Here is a 26,516-nt window from a genome sequence, read left to right as displayed (position 1 = left end):
TCAGTGCAGGATAGAGAGAAGGGACAGCACTTTCCCTAGTGAAAGTCAAAGAAATTCATACTTACCGCCCGTTGTCTTGGTGACGCGTCCCTCTTTCGGCATCCGGCCCGACCTCCCTGGATGACGCTCCAGTCCATGTGACCGCTGCAGCCTGTGCTTGGCCTGTGATTGGCTGCAGCCGTCACTTACACTGAAACGTCATCCTGGGAGGCCGGACTGGAGACAGACGCAGGGAGTTCTCGGTAAGTATGAACTTATATTTTTTTTTACAGATACATGTATATTGAGATCGGTAGTCACTGTCCCGGGTGCAGAAACAGTTACTGCCGATCGCGTAACTCTTTCAGCACCCTGGACAGTGACTATTTACAGACGTCTCCTAGCAACGCTCCCGTCATTACGGGAGCCCCATTGACTTCCTCAGTCTGGCTGTAGACCTAGAAATACATAGGTCCAGCCAGAATGAAGAAATGTCATGGTAGTAAAAACAATACGCTCCGCAGCACACATAAGATCTGCGGACTTCATTGCGGAATTTTGACTCTCCATTGAAGTCAATGGAGAAATTCCGCCATGAGTCCGCAACCAGTCCGCCACTGCTCCGCAACAGACAGAGCATGCTGCGGACACCAAATTCCGCTCCGCAGCCTATGCTCCGCAGCGGAATTGTACGCATCGTGTAAACGAACACTGCTAAATTAAAGTGAAAGTCAATGGAGAAACGGCTCCGCTGCGGATTAACGCTGCGGAGTGTCCGCAGCGGAATTTAAGTGAAATTCCGCCATGTGTGAACCCGCCCTAAGGCTGTATTTCCATGTAGCATAAATGCTGCAGAGTTTCCGGAAAGAAATTCTGTGAAATACAACAAAGTGAACGAGATTTGACCATCTCATGCACAGGCTTCAAACAAAATTTGCAGCGAAAGATTATATAAATTGACCTGTGGCCATGTAAATTTATGATGCAGATGCTCTTTGTTGTGGGTTATCCCCATAGAATTCAATGGGGATGTGAAACCCGCAAAAAATTAGCAAGTGTTGCGATTCCACTGCAAAAACGCAAATTAAAAAATAACTTTGTTTATTCATTTGAAACTAGATAAAGGGTAATATTTATCCCTGGTTCTTGTCCTAGCGATGCATTCCTCTGTTCTCCATCCTCCTGGGATAACTTTTCATCCCATGTGACTGCTGCAGCCAATCACAGGCTGCAGCGGTCACATGGGCTGCAGTTTCATCCCAGGAGGCCGGACTTCACGGAGAACAGAGGAACGCATCGCCGTGACAACAGCCAGGGGTAAGTATAGAGGTTTTGTTTTTGTTTTTTCAAGCACCGGTTTCCGCAGTGGAGATTCCGCCCACATTTTTTGTTTCCAGGGGGAATCCCCTGCGGCCTCTTGGTTGGATACACTGCGTACTTTAACGCAGCTTATTCGACCTGTGGGAACCCAGCCATAGGCCGAATTCAGACCAAGCGTAAACTCGGATGTGAAAAACGGACGTTCTTCACATCAGAGTTGCACCTGTGCGGGACCCGTTTTCACGGATCCCCATAGACTTGAGTCTATGGAGGGGTCCATGAAAACAGAAGAAAATAGGACATGTTCTTTTTTTCAACGGACCCTTTCAAATACATGTGTCCATGTGACGGGCGTTGTTTTAACGGCCGTCACATGGACATATTCTGCGTTCGTGTGAATTAAGCCTTACTGATAGGTTTCCCTACAGATTACCGTTTATACCAGCAGAAGGAGACTTTGTGATCAGCTTATTGTCAAAAGACCTTTTAAACAACTAAGAATTGTCCAAAGCGGAGAACTCCTTTCAGTACAATTAGTTATCACTCAGAACACATACACAATCCGTTTTTTTTTAAATCTTTTTTAAAAGGCCATAATTAGAATGACTGAGAAATAAGTTGCATGCCCTGAACATCCACCAGGCGGCAGTATTTACTAAACTCTATTATAAAGAGACACTGTGTGTTCTGCATATAAATCAAAGATCGATGTTACAACACAGACTTGTCGTTTAAGTCAAATCAAACTCAGATTTCCATTTCACAACAGACTGAGATACTTTCCAGTAGCAGCCGACAACTAGCGTCTTATTTTAAAATGTTGTTTGCAGTTCTCACTAGAAGAGAAAGCATTAAAGCAGAACAATTGTTCTGTAGTGTGTGAAATGAGAGGTGTCCAGCTCAATGTGGAAGGAAAGGAGCCGGCATCTATTCCTGTTACTCCTCAAGGATTTCGCAGACCCTCACAAATCAGGGCAGCAAAACTATTTCCAATTAGTAGATATTTTTGAAGGTGTCAGAGGTTGATTTTTTTCTTTTGCTCTGGGCTCTGATGATAAGAGAGACTGAGATATTATACGACTGATATTAAAGGAGACAAGAGGCCAGATATAGAAGTAATTTCATTTGAGATCAAAATGCTATCAACCAAACATATTTTTAGTCCCCTTTGAAATCCCACTGGCTGTTTTGAAAATTCAGTTTCATCATAGTAAGTTTTAGTGACCAGCAATGACTGCCGGAACGGAGAAAAAAAACTTTGCAGAACTTCTATAGAGACCATAGTTGTTAATAAACTAGGAAAACGAATAGAAGGTAATGAGCTAAATTTTAGAATAAAGTCGCTAATAAAGTTATTTTGGCCCCTATGTGCTGATCTTGGTGACTGTGACTAAGGGAAGCCACTGTTTTAATGGATATGTATGTCATATATCATTCTTATTGTACATATCCAAATGAATAAGACTCTTAAAGGGACTTTCTCATCACAGATAACCCCTTTGGTATGAGAGCCACTGAGTCCCTGGGAATCCGTTTATTTTGTAGAAAGTTGCAGCAACCACTACAGGCAAAATATAATACCACAAGATGAGCCAAAATTTATTCAGATTTATTTTGTGTCATATTACAATGAACAGGCCAATATCAGAATTTCAGAAATCAGAACTGTCCACAACAAAATAGTAACCTTATATCTCCACTTCAAAACATGCTGCATCAGGTGAATCTGTACATGCATGGTTTCAAGGCTGCATTACAGTCTATTCCGCAGGGGCAAAGCAATGATTACAAAATGATCATTAGCGCAGATAGACATCCTGTTGCTGAACACCGTGCCAGGTATAACGCCCCCGTCACAGATGAAGTTGCAGTGGTTTTAGTTGATCAGGAGTGTGATAGGTGTGACATCGTGTTGCGCACTCATGATGAGCGCCTGCAACGCATTTTCTAAACACACAGAGCTTACGACGTCTTGCAATATCCTTTCATTTATTGATACGGCGAAGATGGGTACAATTTTGGACTCTACCTAGTTAATCCTACTACTAGGGTAACACATTTTTATAAAAATATTATCAGCCCAGCAATTTTATTCATACCTGCTGCAGATAAGGCGTAATCGTTTTATCTATTTGCCACGATTTCGAGGATTGTTCCGCCAATTTATTGTGGACATGTATGTGAAAATAGAGACGGAGCGTTTAGTGTACATACGCACTAACCAGACATGTTTACGCGCTGAAGATTACGTGCATCTGCGAGACCACATGCAACAAGATAATAACGTGGAAAACTTAGGCCGATTAGTTATCCTGCCATCCAGTTTTACCGGTGGTCCGCGTTACATGCATGAACGTACACAAGATGCTTTCTGCTACCTCGGAAAATACGTCCGGCCTGACCTTTTCATAACGCTCACAACTATTTAAAAATGGTACGAAATTTCCCAAGAACTTCTCGCAGGACAGGCGTCTTATGATAGGATTGATATTATAGCCAGAGTTTTCCACTTAAAACTAAAGTTGATGATCGACCTGATCACAAAACAAAAAGTTTTTGGTTTTCATGTACAGCGTTGAATGGCAAAAGTGTGGCTTGCCACATGCCCACATTCTCCTGTGGCTGCAAGAAAAAATTTGTCACGATGCTTTTGACACGGTCATAAGTGCTGAATTTCCTGACCGTAATTAGGATCCGGTATTGCATGAGATTGCAAAGACGCCCATTGTTCATGGGCCATGCGGCGCTTTAAATAGAAACTCTCCTTGCATGCAGAAGGGTCATTGCTCTAAAAGATACTCTAGAGTGCTATTAGAGCAAACGATGTCGGAAGAAAATGGGTATCCCTTGTATCGTCGAAGATCACCCTTACAAGGCGGTTTCACAGCTACAGTCAGGTTACATGGTCAAGAAATTGTTTTGGACACTCGATGGGTTGTACCCCATTTACCAGTGTTATCAAGAACATTTCAAGCTCACATCAACGTCGAAATATGTAATAGCATCAAAGCCATCAAATATATATGTAAATACGTCAACAAGGGAAGTGACCAGGCAACGTTTGCGTTGAGAAATAATAATGAATACGAAAAAGTCACAAGGTTCCAATATGGGCGATATATAAGCTCTTCTGAAGCGGTGTGGCGCATTTTAAGCTTCCACATTCATGAGTGACATCCGCCGGTGATGCATCTTGATGTTCACCTTGAAAGCGGGCAACGGGTGTACTTCAACCCTGAAAATGTGCCAGAGCGGTTAGAAAACCCAAGACAAACCACTTTGCTGGCATACTTTCAACTTTGTGAAACAGATGATTTCGCAAAAACTGTTATAAGTTCCGTCATATTATACTTATAATAAGCAGCAAGGTGTTTTCAACAGTAGGAGACGTGGAACAGCTGTGACTGGCGAGCCCGGCATTTTAAAAGAACACGTCATTGGAAGAGTCTATACGGTGTATCCAAACAACTCCGAATGCTATTACTTACACTTACTTCTAAATACAGTGCGAGTGTCTACTTCTTTTGCCGAATTGCGAAAGATTGACCATATTGAATATTCTACTTACCAGGCTGCTTGCATCACTTGCTAGATGGTGATCAGTATTGGGATGGTGCTTTGGCCGAAGCATTCGTCAGCGATAGTATACATCGCATGCATCAATGGTTTGCCATTTTGCTGTTTTTTTGTGGACTTTCGGATGCTGCACAGTTGTGGCAAAAATATCAGAAAAAATTAGTTGAAGACTTTTTCAGGAATACACAACTAAACAATAACAGCAAACTGAACGACACATTGCGTGAAAGTAATATGAATCGATGTTTGCAGTCTATCCAAGACATAGTTACATCTATAGGGGGTAATCCTGTCTCTCAATATGGTATACCCGCACCAGCTTTAGACGGGGAACGCATTAACAGGGAGTATGCGGCAGAAAAATAAACTATAATCCAGCGGAACTGGCCGAAAGATTAGCAAAACGGTGTTTGGAGTCTGACAGCGGAAGAGCGTATGATATTCGATCACGTGTGTCATAGCGTAGATGGTATTTTGGGAGACATCCTGTTTTAAGATGCACCCGGTGGCACAGGAAAAACATTTCTCACAAAAGTCATCTTGGCCCAAATACGCAATCAAAGCAAAATTGCTCTTGCTGTTGCCTCATCGGGCATAGCAGCCACATTGTTGGCCGGAGGCAAGACCGACCATACAATGTTCAAGATTCCCGATTGACTTGAATCTTATGGAAAGCCCAGTGATGCAATGTTTCTAGAAACAGCAATAAAGCAAGGGTTCTACGCGATTGCTGCTTAGTAATATGGGACGAGTGCACTATGGCAAACCATAAAGCGGTAGAAGTGGTAGATAGAACCTTGCGAGATATCAGACAAAATGACCATGGATGGTATGACAATGCTTTTCTGTGGCGATTTTAGGCAGACTTTGCCAGTCATACCACGAGGAACGAGGGCAGATGAAATTAGAGCCTGCCTAAAGAGCTCAAGACTGTGGCGCAACGTTATACCGATGCATTTAACAATAAATGTGCGGGCACGAACAGGAGGCAACCCAAATGCACAAGAGTTTTCAGATTTATTACTAAAAATTGGTGACGGCACGTATCCGCAAGAAAAAGGGAAAGTTATTTTACCTGATAATTTATGTTGTACTGTTCCATCACTGCAAGACCTCATTTCTTCTGTGTATGGTGACCCAATGCAAATAACAAATCATGAAAACTCTTGGCTATGCAAAAGAGCTATTTTGACCCTTCGCAACAACCAGGCAGCAGCAATAAACGCTGAAATATTGACGTGTGTTCATGGGGAAAGTGCAGAATATATCTCTATCAACAGAGTCATTGAACAAGTAGACGCTACCAACTATCCCGTGGAATTTTTAAAGTCCCTAAGCACACCCGGTCTTCAGTCACACAAAATTAATTTAAAAGTCGGTATCCCCATAATTTTCCTTAGAAATTTAAGCCCACCAAAACTATGTAACGGCACCTGACTAAAAATCACAAATCTACAACAAAACGTGATAGAAGCTGAGATTTTAACAGGATGCGGCGCAGGTGGTAGCGTTTTTATACCCCGAATCCCCGTCATTCCAAATCATTTTCCCTTCAGTTTTAAACGTGTACAGTTTCCTATCAGCTTACCTTACGCTATGACCATCAACAAAGCGCAGGGACAAACGCTGCGCTTTGCGGGCGTGGACCTCAGTATCAACTGCTTTGCGCATGGCCAGCTCTATGTGGCTCTCTCGCGTGTTAGCAGCTCCACCAATCTTTATGCACACATCCCTGGTGGTTGTACTGCTAATATTGTTTATGGTGAAGCGTTGTCGTAGTGAACCTGACTACTGAAAGAAAACTATTTTTAATTGAAGTTTGTTTATTGTCTTTGTTTTTTCTTCATTTTGTTTTGAGTATGGTCCAAGGCTAGGAGTATACTTATAAAAAATGGCATCGGTAACGTTTTTCAGTGGTCTGCGCATACGAAGTCGTGGGCACAGTTTTTCAGTGGTTGCACGTACGAAGTTGCTGGCACAGCTAGTAGAAAATAAATCCATTACTCATTATGGTGGCTTTGTAGCTATGTCTTAAGACAATTGGCAAACTTGGTTATCTCCAAATTTTGGTAATTGTAAAATTGTAGTCACATGTGTATATATTACATGTCGCATATATTATTTACCTATGGTGTCTAACAAATGCACAAGTAATCCACCCCTTGCCCTTGGGGTGGTCAAGCAACCACCCCAAGGGCAAGGGGATAGCTAGCCTGAACCCAATACACGGATGATGGCAGCAAAGTCAACTATCCTAGTTATAAGAAGCATGTATGTCTGTCAAGTATTTGGTTTATCCGCTCTACTTGACCATTGGATTGAGGATGGTAAGCGGAAGAGAAATCTAGTTTGACCTCCAGCAGTTTGACAAGGCTCTCCAGAACTTGGATGTGAACTGTACTCCTCTGTCAGAAACAATGTGCTTAGGAAGACCATGAAGGCGAAAGATGTGTTTGGTAAACAGCGTTGCCAGTCGGGAAGATGATGGAAGGCCTGAGAGGGGTACAAAATGCGCCATCTTGGAAAAACGATCTACTACTACCCAGATCATGGTACACCCAGCAGAACTAGGCAGGTCGGTGATGAAGTCCATGGCAATGTACGACCAGGGAGAGTCAGGTACGGGTAGAGGATGCAAAAGGCCGGCAGGTCTTAAATGGGAGACTTTATTCTGAGAGCGGGTGGAACAGGCTGAAATAAAGTCTTTAGTGTCTTGGGACATGGAAGACCACCAGTACTGGCGGCCAATCAAATTGAGAGTCTTTCTGATGCCAGGGTGCGCAGAAACCCTGGAGGCATGACCCCAGCGAAGACACAATCCCTTTGTTTAGGGGGTACGTAGGTCTTTCCTGTGGGAATGTTTACCACTTCAGCTGGAGCAGCGATCATAATACGTTTAAGATCTATAATAAACTGAGGGCTGGGCTCTTGGTTTGTGGGGTCAAAACAGCGAGATAATGTGTCAGCCATGGTATTCTTTCCAGCGAGTCTGTAGTGAAGCTGAAAATCAAATCTGGAGAAGAATAATGCCCACCGTGCTTGGCGAGAATTTAGGCGTTGAGCAGTTTGCAAGTATAGGAGGTTCTTATGATCTATGTAGATGATGATAGGATGCCGTGCACCCTCAAGCAAATGTCTCCATTCCTCCAGGGCCAATTTAATAGCCAGAAGTTCTTTATCTCCAATACCATCATTTTTCTCTGCGGGTGTGAATGATTTGGAGAAAAAACCACAGGCCACCTGTCACCCTCTACAAGTCTTTTGTGAAAGAATAGCTCCAACTCCCACAGATGAAGCATCGACCTCCAGAACAAAGGGTTTGGTGGAATCCGGTCTATGTAAGACTGAAGCAGAAGAGAAACAAATTTTAAGCGCTTGGAATGCTGCTTTGGCCTTCGTGGTCCAGTCTTTGGCATTAGCCCCATTTTTGGTCAGTGCAGAAATAGGAGCTGTCATAGAGGGGAAGTAAGGAATAAACTGGCGGTAATAATTTGTGAATCCCATCAGGCGTTGGACAGCTTTGAGTCCTTGAGGACGAGGCCAGTTGAAAATGGAGGATAGATTGGCTGGATCCATTTGAAGTCTCTGGTCGGAAATGACATACCCCAGGAAAGGCAGGCTGGTTTTCTCTAAGAGGCATTTCTCTAGTTTGGCAAACAGAGAGTTCTCTCGCAGATGCTGTAACACTTGGCGCACATGCACACGATGAGTCTGAATATTTGGAGAAAAGATTAAAACGTCATCTAGGTATACCACCACACAGCTGTAAAACAGATCCCAAAAAAAAAATTAACAAAAGCCTTGAAAACCGCAGGAGCATTACAAAGTCAAAAGGGCATGACGAGGTATTCAAAATTCCCATCACGAGTGTTGAATCCGGTTTTCCATTCGTCTCCCTCGCAGATACGTATGAGGTTATAAGATCCACGAAGGTCTAGTTTGGTGAAAATTGTCACCCCCTGTAGGCAGTCAAAGAGTTTAGAGATCAGTGGTAACGGATACTTGTTCTTTAGCGTGATATTATTCAACCTATGGTAATCAATACAAGGACGCAGAGAGCTGTCTTTATTCCCCCCGAAGAAAAACCCTGCGCCAGCAGGAGAGGAGGACTTACGGATGAATCCTCTCCAGATTCTCTAGGATATACCGAGACATGGCCTCTGTTTCGGGCAAAGACAAAGGGTAGACTCTACCTCTGGGAGGCGTAGCGTTGGGAACCAGGTCAATGGCACAGTCGTATGGCCTGTGAGGTGGCAGCGATTCAACTTGTTGTTTACAGAAAACATCAGAGAAGCTTTTGTATGGAGTAGGAAGTCCTGCTGAATTAGGTTCTGTAGGCTGAGGCATAGGTGCGTGAATTAATTGTAGACAATGTTGGTGACAGATGCCACTCCAGCGAGTAATTTTACCTCCAGTCAATAACAGGAGAGTGCTTCTGCAACCACGGTAGGCCCAGTAGCAAAGGGTTCAGAGAGTTCTTTAAAACATAGGAGATACGTTCCTGGTGCAGCGCCCCTGTTAACAAGAGAATGGGCTCGGTGACAAGATAGATAGTCTCCTGTAGAAGCCTCCCATCCACAGAAGCAATGGACAAAGGTTTGGTTAATTTTTGCACTGGGATTTGGTAGTGATTTACCAAGGACTGGCACAGAAAATTCCCAGCGGATCCGGAATCTAGAAAGGCTTGGACGCAGAAAGTGGTTCTTGCAAAGGACAGTTTAGCTGGTATGGTCATCTTTTGATTGGAAGATATTCCACCTAGGGTAGCCTCTCCTACTTGCCCTAGGCATTGGAGTTTTACGGCCTCACTGGACAGTCTTTGAGGAAGTGCATTTTCCACCACAATATAAACATAAGTTCAACTTGCGTCTATTCTGGCGCTCCTCGTTCTCTCCACCTGCATGGGTTCATCCAACCGAGAGGAAGATGAGGCAATAAGAGGCCTTTGGAAGGTTGGTGCCAACCGTGATGTCCGATTGCCTTGAGCAGATTCTTGTTATCTCTCACGGAAACGTATATCAATTCGATTAGCAAGAGTAATCAAGTCATCCAAGGATGGTGGAAGGTCTCGGCCAGCAAGTTCATCCTTGATTCGGTGATTGGTGAAGATCACCTGTCTCACAGGGATGTAATGGGTCAGGAAGACCACATTGGTGTGCACCACCAAATTGAGCTAAATTGAGTCAGGAATTGGGGAAAGAGGAAAGATGTGGTCTGTGGGTAAATTAATATTTAACTTTTATTGATCTGCATTAAAATTGTTAAAAGTCCATTGGTGCAAACTGGTATGTGTGAGTGACCCCCAAACTCACATACCCTTGGCCACGAATTGTATAGTGAGGTATTGTATTGAGTAATTGTGCTGTCACTGTTGCTCAATTGAAATCCACAGATCACTGAGCTGAGGATGTCAAATGAAGTTGCAGGTCGGATAGAATGGAGCCAATGAGCTACAATATATGGCAATAGGTCAGTCTCAGGAAGCTAGATTGTGCTGGATAGCAGGCTCAAATTGTCTTTACTGCACTGTTGTGACGACAGGCAGCAAAGCTAAATCAATTCAAATTGGCCCTGCAGATGATGTTGATGTCAATTCAGTGAGCAGATGCAATCTCTGCCAAACGCACACCATGCGTTATTGCTGCGGTAATTGTGAGCAGTAAATGAACCAACCGCACCCTCACGCCGGTGTCCCTGCTAATAGAGCAGCAGCGTGGGGAGCGGCTGTAATGTGTGTTGCTGCCGCCCTCAGTTGTCAGCCCAGAGGCGGCGAATTGGGGCCGTCCTCCAGGTTGACTCCGCTGTCAGAGCGGTTGTAAATAGGTCCAGTGACCGCGCTCAGCTGTCAGCCGAGAAGCGGTGCCACAGGATCGGCCTGCAGATATAACCCAGTGTGTGCACTGAGTTTGTGAGCGGTGCGGTAAGGACTCAATTGCCGAGACCTCACAGCCACCCCGCAGCAGACCTGCGGTCTATTCCCGTGGGTGAATGGTATATCAGCCCCGGGAGGACTGCACTGGAAATCACCAGCCGTCAGGCAAGACGCGGTGATAGGAGGGAGAAAGTGCCCCAGCTGTTCTGTGAGACACAGCGGGGCGCGCTGCAGTCACAGTCGTGCAGCAACAAGTGAGCAGCTGACAGCTGTCAGCCGCAGTGTATTTCGTGATCTCAATTGAACTTGGACAGCTCGGGCCAAGTGTTTGCACCAGAGGATTATAGATTATACACCCGACGCGCGTTTCGCCAGCATTCTGGCTTCATCCTTGATTCGGCCCACAAGACCCTCCCAGAAGGTAGATACCAAAGCCTCATTATTCCACTGGAGTTTTGTAGCCAGGGTGCAAAATTGAATGGCGTATTGACCTACAGTGGAGGTTCCTTGCCAGAGCTTGAGAAGAGAGGAAGCTGCTGAAGTGGCTCCACCCGGTTCTTCAAACACCTTTTAAAAGTGGAGAGAAAGTTCTGAATATTATACATGATGGGGTCGTTTCTCTCCCACAAGGGCGATGCCCAAGCCGGCACCTCGCCAGACAGCAGGGATAGGATGTAGGCCACCTTGGCCCGGTCTGAGGAAAAATGATGCGCCATGACTTCGAAATGGATGGTGCATTGATTAACAAATCCCTCAGGTCTTGGGATCTCCCTCATAGCGGGCAGGCGTAGGTAAATGTAGTCCTGGACTGTAGACAGGAGCTTGCAGTGGTGGTGGTGGTATCGGAGGCACCGGAGGCGCTAGTTCATTCAAACGAGTGGACAAATTTAGCAGCAGTTGAAAAAGCTGATCTTGGCGGACTCGTTGTCTAGAAACCTCCTGAGCCATATCAGCCGTGTCAGGCAGGGCTGTGTCAATCCATGGCTTGTTCAAACTATAATGGTTCTCACCGGTTTGTTTGTGGATCATCTGTGTCGTCCGGGAGGTGGTGCTTGGAACCCAGGGCAACGCTTGGCACAGCGGGTTTAGGGGCGCTCGGATGATTAGGCCAGAAGTCAGGACAGGCAGCAGACGTCATTACGGGTATGGATAGCAATAGGTCAAGGCAGGCGGCAGGCATGGATAGACAAGTTCAGGCAGAGGTCACAACGGGAAATCCAGACAAAGGCAAAGGCAAAGGCAAGGAAACAGAGAACCAAGGTACAGGTAAACTCACTCTGAAACTTGGTTGAACAAGCATGGATCAGAGGAAGGAGGATCCTTAAATAGGAAGTCTTTGAATGAAGGCGCGCGCTGGCCCTTTAAGAAAGGACGAGTCAGCGCGCGCGCCCTCTAGTGGCTGCAGCCGCACATCGAGGGTGATGGCCGCAGAAGGAGGTAAGGGATGCACTTACCTGACGCCGCCCAGGTCAAGCAGAGCGTCCGGACCTGGTAAGTGGAGCTCGGGATGAGCATGAGGGAATGGAGGGCGCCGGAACCGGAGCAGAGGCCGTGGGGAAGGCGGGGAACGGCACGGCAGCCATTACAAGAGACGTCCATCTCTCCATATCCTCACTGAAGACAACTTTCTTCTTCCACCGGTCCAGTTACAGGTTGGCATAGGGGGGGTGCACAGGGACTCCCCCCCACCCCTGAGCTGGTGGAAGACTTTACAGTCAAATAGGAAGAAATTATGTTCGAGCACGTAATGTAAGAGACTAACTACAAATTCATTGTGGGCCTGATATTGTATCCCCCTCTCAACCAGAATGTCCCCTACAGCTCTACACCCAAGTGTACGGGGTATAGAGCTGTAGAGAGCCTCAACCTCCAGGGAGGCCAGCTGGACCTTGACATCACATCTAATGCCCTCCAACCTTTTTAGTATGTCCATGGTATCCCTCACATAAGACGGGAGGGCCACTACGAAAGGTTTGAGGATTTTATCGACATATAAACTCGCATTTTGAGTAAGGTCGTTCACCCCCGACACGATCGGGTGGCATTTGAGGGGATCTGTTGCACCTTGGGTAGGCTATAGAAGGTGGCACACTGTGGATGATCTGTGATATTGAAGAAACGTAACACTGGTAAACAAATTCGGATCATAGGGACCTATGATTCGGCTAACGAGGAAGTAAAAAGAATCCTACAGATCTACTGAGGATTCTAAAGGCGAACCCTGATGGTGGGGTCTCGTTGGAGATATGCCTTTGTTGACATATAGGAGGGGGAGGAACATAAGAGACAGGCTGGTACATAGCCTTCTGCAACCATAAGTACGGACATCATGGCTGTCAAACGTACCAAAAGGGACATTCAAATGTGGGTCATGTAGGGCCAGTGAATCCATATTGTGCAGCGGAAACTTTACTAGTAACATCACGGGAAAGGTATATGAGAACAAATCCTTCATAAATTTCAAAACTAGGGAATTGTCTATCTCATAACATGTGGCTGTGGGCTCCAATATGTAGGGAAGACAATCATAGAGTTTAAAAGGAGAATTAGGGAACATATAGTCGACATACGAAGAAGTGAGGATACCCCGGTGACACGACATGTCTGGGACTGTTACAAGGGAGATGCAGCCACTCTCAGATTCCAGGGCATTGAACAGATAGAATTATCAGTAAGGGGTGGTAACCTGGACAAGAGGATCTTGCAGAAAGAAGCCCAATGGATCTTCCGTATGCAAACCATTAAACCTGCAGGTCTTAACTAACACATTTCGTATACTTGCTTTCTGTAAACCCCCAATTTCTCATGTTACTCGTGGATGTGAGTATTATCCCCATTCTCTTGCACTGCTTTGTGCTGTATATATTCATCACTCTTTTTGGGCATGTTATGATTCACTTTGCCATTGCAGACATACGTGCTTCCCATAACTTGGATGGTTGACTTTGGTGTCATCATCCGTGTATTGGGTTCAGGCTAGATATCCCCTTGCCCTCGGGGTGGTTGCCTGAATTAACACACCTAGGTCTGCATGGCCTTTTATGCCATTTACACACACACACACACACACACACACACACGCAACGGGGTTCCCTACTTACCACAGGGATCGATCAGTGTGTGGTTTGTACCTTTTCAATTGTTCCTTACTCGTGTTTCAATGGGCAATTACTAATTACTACTACTATTTAAAATTGGCCAGTTCTACACTGCGTTGTGATGGCAAGTTCTGTCAGTTATTTTTGCTATTTATCATGTTGCCACTATGCTTTCACATTGAGTATGCAGTTAGGTCCAGAATTACTTGAACAGTGACACAAGTTTTGGCATTTTAGCTGTTTACCAAAACATGTTGAATATACAGTTATATAATCAATATGGGCTTAAAGTGCAGACTCCCAGCTTTTTTAAGGGATTAGGTATTAGAGCTGTTTAATATGTAGCTGCCTCTTTTTCAAGGGACCAAAGGTAATTGGACAATTATCTCAAAAGCTATTTAATGGGCTATTCTCTCATTAATCCATCATCAATTAAGCAGGTAAAAGGTCTGGAGTTGATTCCAGATGCGGCATTTGCATTTGGAAGCTGTTGCTGTGAACCCACAACATGAAGTCAAAGGTGCTGTCAATTCAAGTGAAACAGACCATCGTTAGGCTGAAAAAAAATGAAGAAATCCTTCAGAGAGATTGCACAAAATGCTAGGAGTGGCCAAATCAACAGTTTGGTACATTCTTGAAAAAAAAAACAGTGCACTGGTGATCTCGTGAACTCCAAAAGGCCTGGACTTCCACGGAACACAACAGTGGTGGATGATCACAGAATCTTTTCCATGGTGAAGAAAAACCCCTTCACAACATCTATTCAAGTGAAGAACACTCTCCTGGAAGTAGGTGTATCAGTATCTAAGTCTACCATAAAAAGAAGACTTCATGAGACCAAATAGAGAGGGTTCACTAAAAGATGCAAACCCTTAATCAGCCTCAAAAATAGAAAGCGAGATTAGACTTTGCCAAACATCTAAAGAAGCTAGCCGAGTTCCGGAGCAGCATTCTTTGGATAGATGAAACTAAGATCAACCTGTACAAGAATGATGGGAGGAAGAAAGTATGGAGAAGGCTTGGAACAGCATATGATCCAAAGCACACCAAATCCTCTGTAAAACATGGTGAAGGCAGTGTGATGGCATGGGCATGCATGGCAGCCAAAGGCACTGGGTCAGTAGTCTTTATTGATGATGTAACTGAAAACAGAAGCAGCTGGATGAATTCTGAAGTGTTCAGGGGTATACTTTCTGCTCATATTCAACCTAAAATTTAGCAAGGTTGATTGGACGTCGCTTCACAGTACAGATGGACAATGACCCAAAACATATTGCGAAAGCAACCCAGGAGTTTTTTAAGGCAAGGAAGTAGAATATTCTGCAATGGCCAAGTCAATCACCAGATCTCAACTCGATCGAGCATGCCTTTCCCTTGCTTAAGACAAAACTTAAGCCAGAAAGACCCACAAACAAGCAACAATTGAAGACAGCTGCAGTAAAGCCCTGGCAAATCATCACAAAGGAGATAACCCAGCGTTTGATGTCCATGGGTTCCAGACTTCAGGCAGTCATTGCCTGCAAAGGATTCTCTACAAAGTATTAAAAAAAGACCACTTTATTTATGGTAATGTTAATTTGTCAAATTACTTTTGAGCCGCTGACATGAGGAGGCTGTGTAGAAAAATAGTTGCAATTTCTAAACGTTTCACAGGATATTTTTGTTCAACCGCATGAATTAAACCTGAAAGTCTAAACTTCAATTGCATCTCAGTTGTTTCATTTAAAATCCAATATGGTGGCATGCAGAACCCAAATCATGAAGATTGTGTCACTATCCAAATAATTCTGGACCTAACTGTAGGTGGCCGCTTACAGATATCTAGGTTACCAAGGATGTATGTCGTTGCTGCCTGGTTGTTGGCTGCTGGTCTGGGGGCTCGTCTTTGCCCGTGACATCAGATTCATGACGTAGGCGGGCGGGGATTGGCCCGCAGGCGACGCGTCATCGCTGGGTGGGCGGGACGTTACTTACTTTATTTCCCGCATCTACACAGAGCGCGCATGGCCAGCTGACTAGTGTTGTGCATACACCTGGAGACTGTACAGCACGTTATAGGTGCTCACCGGCCATTTGGTATTGAATATAACAAAAAAATGATGATACACTCCAAAAATGAGGGTTGTAGAAACGCGTAGGGTTGCAATTTCAGTGCTAACTGTGATCGAAGTGTTATCTAATAAGAAGGGAGAGTGACATTTTGGTGCTTGAGGTGTACCATGATGTGTGATACCTTTTTTGCACACTCCTGTTTTGTCATACTACCTATGCCTGTTTAGTATCCTGGCCAAAGAGGCATTTTTTAGTGTCTTGAATTACCTTAATAAAATTCGGTTTTTAATCGTTCACAAAGGCATCGATATTATTACATTTTTTTGATCGAAAGATTTCTCTTACACTTTTTTGGACAGTGCCTAAATTAAGGCCCCAGATCTCCATGACAACCACAGGCACCCCGCGATCGCGTTACAGGGGGCCAATGAACTGTCAGAGGTGGCCACCCGCCCTCTTTCTAAAAGCGTAGATTTCGCTGTAGCTATTGACTGCAGCATTTAAGGGGCTAAACGAGTGTTGCAGTGAAGTGTTGGCTGTTTTATACAGCTGGCACCCGCTTAGTATGGAGCAGGTTCAGCCCGTGTGCTTTCTCCACACTTCCCCTTATGTAAGTATATGTCAAATGTCAGCAAGGGACTAAATTTGGCATCTGGTCTTGTGACTGAATTTATTAGGGGTCTGAAATCATTTGGGGTCTAATCTGGGTGTTTGAATTTCATTGCGTTTTGTCTGCACAGTATAATTGGCACATATGGCAACCAGGGACGTAGCTAGGGGGGGGCGGGCATTGCATTTGCCCCGGGCGCAACCCGGAGGATAGGGAAGGGGGGCGCCGAAGAGCAGCTGATCGCTGCTGACAGGCGCCCCGTATGTGGGACACCTGCAGCAGCTTAGGAACAGCCAGGACATTACGGCGTTCTGACTGGGGTCTGTGACGGCCAGGGAGTGGACCAGTCCAGTCACCTGACCTCACGTCAGTGACATGAGGTCAGATGACTCAGGTCAGGGGACAGGTCCACTCCCGTGCTGCAGCCTCCCTGCATCTGCCTGTGCTCTGTGCTCTGCCGAGAAGCAGAGAGGAAGCTCCGCCCACACACAGCCCGTCCTGACCTGTCAGCAAGAAAAGACATGGTGAGTGTCTCTCTGCGTGTGTTTGTGTATCTCTGCGTGTGTGTGTCTCTGCATGTGTTTGTCTCTGCATGTGTTTGTCTCTGCCATTTACTACATTATCTGTACTCAGAGAGTTATCACTGTGTTATCTGTGGTGTTACATAGGACTGCAGATAACACTACTACATTATCTGTACTGTGTGCTAAATTACAATCTCAGCTCTGCTACACAGTACAGATAATGTAGTAGATGTTACCTGCAGTCCTATGTAACACCACAGATAACACAGTGATATCTCTCTGAGTACAGATAATGTAGTAGTGTTGCCTGCAGTCCTATGTAACACCACAGATAACACAGTGATAACGCTCTGAGTATAGATAATGTAGTAGATGTTATCTGCAGTCCTATGTAACACCACAGATAACACAGTGATAACTCTGATTACAGATAATGTAGTAGCTGTTGCCTGCAGTCCTATGTAACACCACAGATAACACATTGTGCTAAATTACAATCTCAGCTCTGTTAAAATGTGTTATCTGTGGTGTTACATAGGACTGCAGGCAACAGCTACTACATTATCTGTACTCAGAGAGTTATCACTGTGTGTTATCTGTGGTGTTACATAGGACTGCAGGTAACACTACTATCTGTACTCAGAGAGTTATCACTGTGTGTTATCTGTGGTGTTACATAGGACTGCAGGTAACACTACTATCTGTATTTAGAGAGTTATCGCTGTGTTATCTGTGTTGTTACATAGGACTGCAGGCAGCAGTTACTACATTATCTGTACTCAGAGAGTTATCACTGTGTTATCTGTGGTGTTACATAGGACTGCAGGTAACATCTACTACATTATCTGTGTTGTGTACATATGTGCCTGTGTGCGTATATATGGGTCTGTTTGTGAATGTGTCTTTGTGCTTGTATATTTGTGCCTTTTATGTATTTGTATATGATCCTGTCTGTGTATTTATCTGTGTGTGTGTGTGTGTGTGTGTGTGTGTGTGTGTGTGTGTATATATGTGTTTGTACGTCTATATATTTACCTGTTTGTATATATTCCTGATGTGTGTATGTATATTTGCCTGTATGTCTAAATATCTATCTTTATGTATGTACAGTATATATGTTCCAGCGTGTCCATATATGTGGTTAATTATTGGTTTGTGTAGGGGGCGGCAATAGAGAGTCCCGCACAGGGCGCCATCCAAGTGAAGGCCGGCCCTGGCTTTCACCAACCCTAGTCAGAAGGAACTCCGCCGCTGCCTGCGCCGCATGACCTCCACGGCTTCTCCGGTAAGTCACACCAGGCAGAGCGGAGAGTGGTAGAGGTAGGCTACCGCTCACCGGTCTGTTCACAGTGTGGCGCTAAGTACAAGGGGGGAGGAGTGTGGCGCTAAGTACAAGGGGGGCTGTGTGGCGCTATTTACAAGGGGGGCTGTGTGTGGCCTCTTTAATTTATTTTATTTTAATTTATTTTTATGTTAATTACATTATAGAACTATATCGCTTGTAAAATGTAGAAATGCTTTTATACTCGCGTTACAATCGTGAAAAAAAATTACACCTCATTGGTTGGTTGGGAAAGAAAACATGGCGAGGGGGAAGGGGATGTCGGGAAATAAGTTGGGGGGGGGGGCGCCAATCTGAATCTTTGCCCCGGGTGCAGAAGAACCTAGCTACGCCTCTGATGGCAACATAGTATATATCTAGGGGCACATATTACTGCACAATATATCTCTGGGGGCACGTTTGTGGCACAGTATATCTCAGTAACCAGCAATCAATTGTCAGACCATTTTGGGAGTTACTACGACTCGACCAGCAGGTGTGCCCTCAACGTAACTTTCACATGGAGATGGCAAATGCTCTGGGGTAGAGGCCCATTTAAAAGTTTGATATAGGGCCTAGAAACTTCTAGGAACATCACTGGGTTAAGGATTAGAAAGAATTAATTGTGACAAAAATATAATAATAGTGAAGTTTAGAAAATGGATAATTCAAATTACAGCACTTTAGACAGCTGCTCTTTGGAAAATATTATTTTTTGTAAATTGTTTGTAAAATGTTAATTTTGCATTCCTATGTAATTATAAAATCACTGTATCTTTCAGGAACATTTCTTCACTAATTGACAATTTAATATACCCAGGACTTTTATCTAAACAAAGCAATTTATAAAAGCGCTCTGATATGACTTGTGTGTACAGCAATCCCTGCATCGCTTGTTGCAGCTATAAACTTGGTCCACAGATATCAGGAGAGACCTGGACCCAAGGCAATATCCCCATCTGTTCTTGTTATAATTAGTGTGAATGAGTTACATTGTCACTGAGCCATTTATATAGTTTTGTGCTTAGCTATGAAGTAATAGTTAATGTATGTATAAGATAAGTGTACAATCATTGGGACATGCTGCCAGAAATATCAGTCACTGCCACAGCTTTTTGCGGTCTCAAGAAATGTGTCCATACCCATTTTAGTGATCTTATTTTAATTATTATTTTCACACCTCAAGGCGCCTTTGTATTAAAAGCCCATCTGCTGAGACCTTGTTGGCCAAACTTATCAGCATGGAGATTGGCATCAGCAGCTATTACACAGTGTGCCCTGATGCTTTACACCCTGCAAAGTATAACTATGTACCGTGTTCATATCAGACTTTACAGTTTACACAGTTTGGCTGTTTTCTGTTTAATAGAAACCATAATTCAGGTAGTGGGATTTTGACATAGAAGAGTGGCAGTGGGATGGGTGGTCCCTACTAGTAAGAAAAAACTGGTTCTATAGGACCTTGACATACAATATGTAAAACAAATTGTGTATTATTACATAACATAATAGGCGAATAATTTAATAACATAAGAACAAATGTGCATAGAATAAAAAATATGCTTATTGTGTAATGCCCACTTCTGTATTTCCCATTGTTTACACTGTTGAGCAGCTCAATGAGGGTGGAAGTCCAGTGTGATTGACAGCTCTATTCTGAAGAAATTATAGGAGTTTCTGTGCCAAAGTGATCACTGGGAATGCATGTGCCTGTAATTTTCTACAATATTAATTTTTTTGTACAGGACAATATGTTCAATGGCTGGTCTACATCCTGCTGGGAGCTGGTGTATAACCTGCCCGTGTTTCAGTAAGTTAGGCCTTTTTCTGTGATTGAATGAAATTTGATAAAATTTTCTGTGATATGTTTTTAATTCTAATGTAGGAACTCTCAGGATGATGAGGACCCTTGACCCAGTTTCGAGCTTGCGTATTTTGGCCAAAATATCAACTAATATCTCATGTTTATCATGTTTATAATTTTTGCAGGATGCAGCCAGGCCTTGTAATGTTGGGGAAAATAGTATGTCAGAGGTGTACTTAGAGGGTGCTGGGCAGCCCATCTGATCTAATAGTATGGGCGTAACTAATAGGCTTTACCTGTGTTCAATTGCAAGGCTGGGTTCTCAGGGTGCGGAAACCGCACCAACATGTTAGTGACGCGGTTTTTTAGTTGACTACAGGGTAAAGCACTTCCATTGTTAGTGGTCACGCAGCTACATAGCAGTGTGCAGTGCAGTTATTATCAATAAAAGTGCTTTTCTGCAGTTAAATTGAAAACCGCCCCAATCTTTTTCGGCACCATGAGCTCTTAACCTTAGGGTGTATTCACCCAGTGCAGTTTTGTCGCGTTTTTTGCTGTGTCTGAAAACTGCACTTCAAAGATTCATGTGTTTTTACTGAGATTTGCTGCGATTTTGCAGGTAGCATGGAAACCATAACAAATCATAGTAAAAACACATGCGTTTTTGCAGTGCAGCTTTCGGGCGTGCTGCAAAAACCGCGGCAAAACTGCAACATGTCCATACACCGTTATACTAAGATTGGTATAACTGAGATAAATGGAAGGTCCGAGAGTGGATGTTCATCAGAATTTTTCTGTGTTCTCCCTCCATGTAGCATTGTGACTTGTCTGCATCCTGCTGGGAACTGCTATTTTAACGTCCCTTGTAAGTATGGCCTTTTTCTGTGATGGGTGTGCAGATTCATAACTATGTTCTTGTCATGTGCTTCTATGCCTCTTTTGTTCCATCCCACGATTATATTTGGGATGTACCTGTATGTCCAAGTGCACGACGGGTTAATGAAATCTCCAATTCCGGCTGTTTAACACCTTAGATGCTGCAGTCAATGCTACTTCAGCACTTAAGATGCTTGACAGAGAAATTTTAATAAAAAAAAAAAGTGCTCAAAGTAAATAAAAGCTGAACATTGCCCAGAGTATTACACTGGCTCTGGCAGTTGCGTTCTTCCCATACTGGATCCTGGTGCCATCTCTTTCTCAGGTAGGCAACACACATGCACCCAGCAGTCCTCATGATGTAAAATATAATGTGATTTATCAGATCAGGTCACCTTCTTTCATTGCTCCATGGTCCAGTTTTGATGCTCATCTTCCCATTGTACACACTTCCGACGGTGGACTGGGGTTAGCATGGGCATTCCGGCTAATCTGCTGCTATGCAGACCCAAAAGCAGCAATCTGCAATGCACTGCGTGTTGTGATACCCTTCTATCATAGCCAGCATTAACTTTTTCAGCAATTTGTGCTTCTGTAGTTTTTCTGTGGGTTTGGACCAGACAGGCTAGCTTTCGCTCCCCATACGCATGAATGAACCTTGGGCACACATGGCTCTGTCGCCTGTTCACTGGTTGTCCTTCCTTGTATCACTTTTGTTAGGTATTAATCGCTGCATACCAGCAACACCCCACCCCACCTATTTTGGAGATTCTCTGACATAGTCTTCTAGCCATCACAATTTCGGCCCTTGTCAAAGTCACTCAAATATTTACACTTGCTAATTTTTCCTGCTTCCAACACATCAACTTCAAGAACGGACTGTTCACTTGCTGCATTATATATCCCGCCCCCTGACAGATGCCATTGTAACACCTCTTGCACACGACTGAATTCGGGCCATGAAACACAGTCCGTGTGTCAGCCAGATTTCCCGGCCTGACCGCGGTACAGGTGAACGGCCATAAACCACTGAGAGGTGAAGTCCCATTAACCTGTACTGCGGTTGGGCCAGGAAATCTGTCTGACACACGGACCACTTTTCACAGCCCGAACTTGGTCGTGTGCAAGAGGTGTCACAAGATAATCAAAGTTATTCACTTCACCTGTCAGTGGTTTATGGCTGATTGGTGAATGTAGATAGTGTTTGAAAGGGACATCTGTGTAACAATAGAATAGAATAAAACTTCAGTATCTCCCATGTTTGGGCAGATAACAGTTATATTTTGCTACCCTCTGCATAGAAAATAACCATACACAAAACCACGATACATATTTCTATGCAGACAGAAGAGCATAGGGGAGATCACCTGACTCCCTTGTTGTATTACGCTGTTACCCTAGCTACCATTGTGAAATTAGTTTTTTGACGCACTTTAAAAAAATAAATAAAAAGGTTCTATTAATAATAATTCAATATTGATGGGTCATTTCTTTCTTTTTTTTTAAGAAATCTGGGTGACAACCAATATAGTTGCCATTACAGCTAGTACAGGGACTGAAACCTAACTTTCTCAGAATCCTAAATGCTAAATCTGCTTAGATATGCAGAGATAAAACCAAAATGATTGTATTGCAGCACAACTGGACAATTATAGCATAGTGATTGCATGCCTACATGTCGACTAATAGCTATAGTTTAGGAAAACAGTAAGATAGGCATTAGAGATGGCATAATAACAGTAAATTAGCAGGTGAAATAGCACCCACAAAACACCTGGCGTAAACTACATGATAAATGTGGGCCAATGTATTACCTCCCCCTGCTCTCCAATCATGGACTAGAGCAACATTTTCAGTCAATACCCCATTTACAGAACTAGTACAACAAGAGAGAGTGTGTCGTCACTGCATGGGTTAACAGTCCTTCAGACTTTACAGACTTTCTTAGCCGCAAGCTGTTCCAAATTCCAAATTGAGCATTTTTGGTAAATAAAGAAACCAGTAATTTATTGATGGAGGGGAATAGATGTGAGGGGCCACACCGTCTAGGATAACACAAACTGTAGATACAGTCTTGATCTGATGAACAAGTAAATTTGAACCTCATTAGTTATTAGATTTGTATTCACAATAGTTTTTATTTAGATTTTTTTCATAAGAGACACATATAACTTGAAAAGTAGATTTTTGTGATGGCACTTCTTGAATTCAATTGTTGACTCTACTGCCCTTGAGGGTCTTGTCAGAATGCCAAATACATGTATCCATGCCCATTTACAAAGCTCTATCCAATAAACATATGGCAAACCCAGAAAAATGATACCGTATCTCTTATGTATGTTGGATCAGATGCCATGTTGCTTTTGTTATCATGCCCTACAAGCTCCACTTACTAACTAATTTCTGTTTCAATATGTCTTTATTAAACAGTTGAGACATCAGAAAATATATGTGAACAGTTCTACTCGCAGGTAGAAGTAAATAGTTAAAGTCTCAAATAATAATGAGTTTTAACATTTTGAGAAAATGGGATTTAAAATAATATGGATAATAAAAAAAAAGATAAGTAAAATAAATGTTGTGAAGAACATATACAGGTCATCATAAAAAGAAAAAAAAAATGTATACAACATACAACGTATGAGCTCCTCCCACTAGAAAGGGAGTAGTACGGCATATACAGAGTTATTCCAACACATCTAATCTTTACAGAACCGGTCATGTCTTTGTATGCTACAGGCATAAATATATTCATATTGATAGTTTGTATTGACTTTTTTAATGATGTCTGTAATGGTCGGGATGTTACATGTTTTCCATCTGAACGCTACAGCTGATGTGGCAGATATTAAAATATGACATATTGCAATTTGGAATTGTTTGGGAATAACATAAATTCCAAGACGTAGTAACCCAAGTTCCGGCGTGAGGTTGATATTTTGAGTTGTAATCTAATTTAATAGTGCGCTAATTGATTGCCAAAAGGTTTGTCTTAGATTTTATGGACTGGAATGAATGATTTTAATGGGCTCAATGCATTATTGCTGTACCTCTATGTCAAACATAAAATCTCCACTTTTTGCCTTTACATACGGCTCTGATTCCTGATTAATATCCCCAATAGACAATCAACTAGACATTTAGGCTGAAGCCTTTAATGGGGTTCTTTCCAAAGTTTGTGCAACATTATAGCCCTATTGTGCCAATGTTACAATAACTGGCATCATACCCGGTCATGGCTTAACCCAGAATAATCATTAATGCAGTACTAAAGTGGTAATACAAAGGAACAAAATGTAGCAGCCTACTACTACAAAAAGCTAGATTTCAATCAAATGGTATTTGCTGTCATTGATAGTAAAATATATAATGGCAAGAAAATATCACCTACATATTAGTTAAGATTACCCAGAAGCCAACACTGAGCTGAGAAGGAAGTGGCTAAAGGGGCGCTGAATGTGATGTTTTTAATGAAAGCATCAAAGACTCATTCTTCTACTTTTTATCTGGATGTTGATTCCATTATTCCATTGGCAAGACTTCCTCATATCACCGGCATCCTTCTCTCTGATAAAAGCATGACGGGGATAAAACCAAAACATAACACAATGGAAAAAAAAGAAATAACTGACATATCCCCATCTGCGATCTTATCCACAATGGCTGCCAAGCTAAAATTGTTTCAACGCCACACTGATAAGATCACCTCGTTTTGCTAGTCTTTTCAAAAAGAGGATTTCTCCAGAGATATTTAGTTCTCTTTGTACAGAAGGGAAATGGAGGGAGTGTTAGCCATTTGCAGACATTAAATTTGGTCTTTTATAAATGGAGTTGACTTTTATAGGAAAGTAACATAGTTTAAAGTCAGTAAAGAATAGATTTTTCAGTTTTATCCTACTCTTATAAATTGTTAACCGCAAAAACAAAATTACATCTGGTTGATTCATGTTTATAATAATGTCTGTATTAGAGATAAGCAAATCAATTTTACAGAAATCAAATTCGTTACGAATTTCCCAAAAGTTTTTGATTTTTGCAAATGCAAAACTTTTGGGATTCATCCTGCACGAATCACTCAAAATGGCGACCGCAAACGCCATTTTGCAGATCAGAAGAAGGATCACATAGCCTCAGGTGGAGGCCTGGCAGGCTTCTCCGTAATGCCTAGGAGGCAGCTCTTCCTCTAGCACATCCAATCATGAGACGTATAGGTGTGAGTCACTAATCAGTGGATGACAGTCATATGAGTCATAGCCACTATAAATAGCCCAGCAAAGGAAATGCCGGTGTTTTGAGGCTGGGGATTGGAATAGTACGGAGAGAATGTCAGACAGCCTGTTAGCATATTGGCATATTATTTTGTGTCAAGCATGTTGTACAGCGCCATTATAGATTAGTCTGTTCCAAGTGATTTTTTTTATTAAATAAATAAATAGAGTAAAGAGCCATTACTTCTTCACTTTCCAGGATGAATAGGCACACTGTCACTGGCATGTAAATAGTATCTCTCTCTCTCTCTACCATCTCATATCTGTTAATATCTATCTAGGGCTGGCATTAGGGGTGAGCAACCTGTGCGGGTGCACAGGGCGCTGCACCCACCCAGCATGTAGGGGGTGCCACTGGGCTCTGCCTCTGCTCTGTACTTTGCTCCTCGTTACACACATGGAGGAAACAAGAGCAGAGGAGAAGGCTCCATCCCCAGCCCATCCTGCAAGTAGCCTGTGAGCCTGTCAGCAAGGAGCGATGGTAAGTGTCTGTGTGTCTATGTGTCTCTGTATTTGTGTGTGTATATGTTCCAGTATATGTGTGTGTGTATATATGTCTCTATGTTAGTATGTATATATGTATGCCTCTGTGTGTTTGTTTATATATGTGTGGATATAGTTATCAGAGAGTCATATCTTTGGTGTTACATAGGACTGCAGATAACATCTACTACATTATCTGTACTCAGAGAGTTATCACTCTGTTATCTGTGGTGTTACTTAGGACTGCAGGTAACATCTACTACGTTATCTGTAATCGGAGAGTTATCACTATGTTATCTGTGGTATTACATAGGACTGCAGGTAACATCTACTATGTTATCTGTGCTGTGTATATATTTGCCTGTGTGGGTATATATGGGTCTGTATGTGAATGTGTCTTTGTGCTCTTATGTATGTGTCTTTTATGTATTGTATATGGTCCTGTCAGTGTATTTATGTGCCTGTGTGTGTCTGTATATACAGTAGGTGTATGTATGTCTATATATTTACCTTTATGTATGTATACAGTATATTCCAGAATGTGCATATATATTTGCCTGTTTGTCTAAATATGTCCCTCAATGTAACATAAATACTGTACATACATAATGTCTGTGTCTATATACAGTATGTGATTCATTTTTGGTTTTGTGGAGGGCAGCAATAGAGAATCCCGCACAGCACACCATCCATTCTAAGGCCGGCCCTCCTATATGTCTCTGTCGATCTGTCT

Source organism: Rhinoderma darwinii, chromosome 10, assembly GCF_050947455.1.
Source record: "Rhinoderma darwinii isolate aRhiDar2 chromosome 10, aRhiDar2.hap1, whole genome shotgun sequence".
NCBI lineage: Eukaryota > Metazoa > Chordata > Amphibia > Anura > Rhinodermatidae > Rhinoderma > Rhinoderma darwinii.
This window is presented reverse-complemented; position numbering follows the sequence as displayed.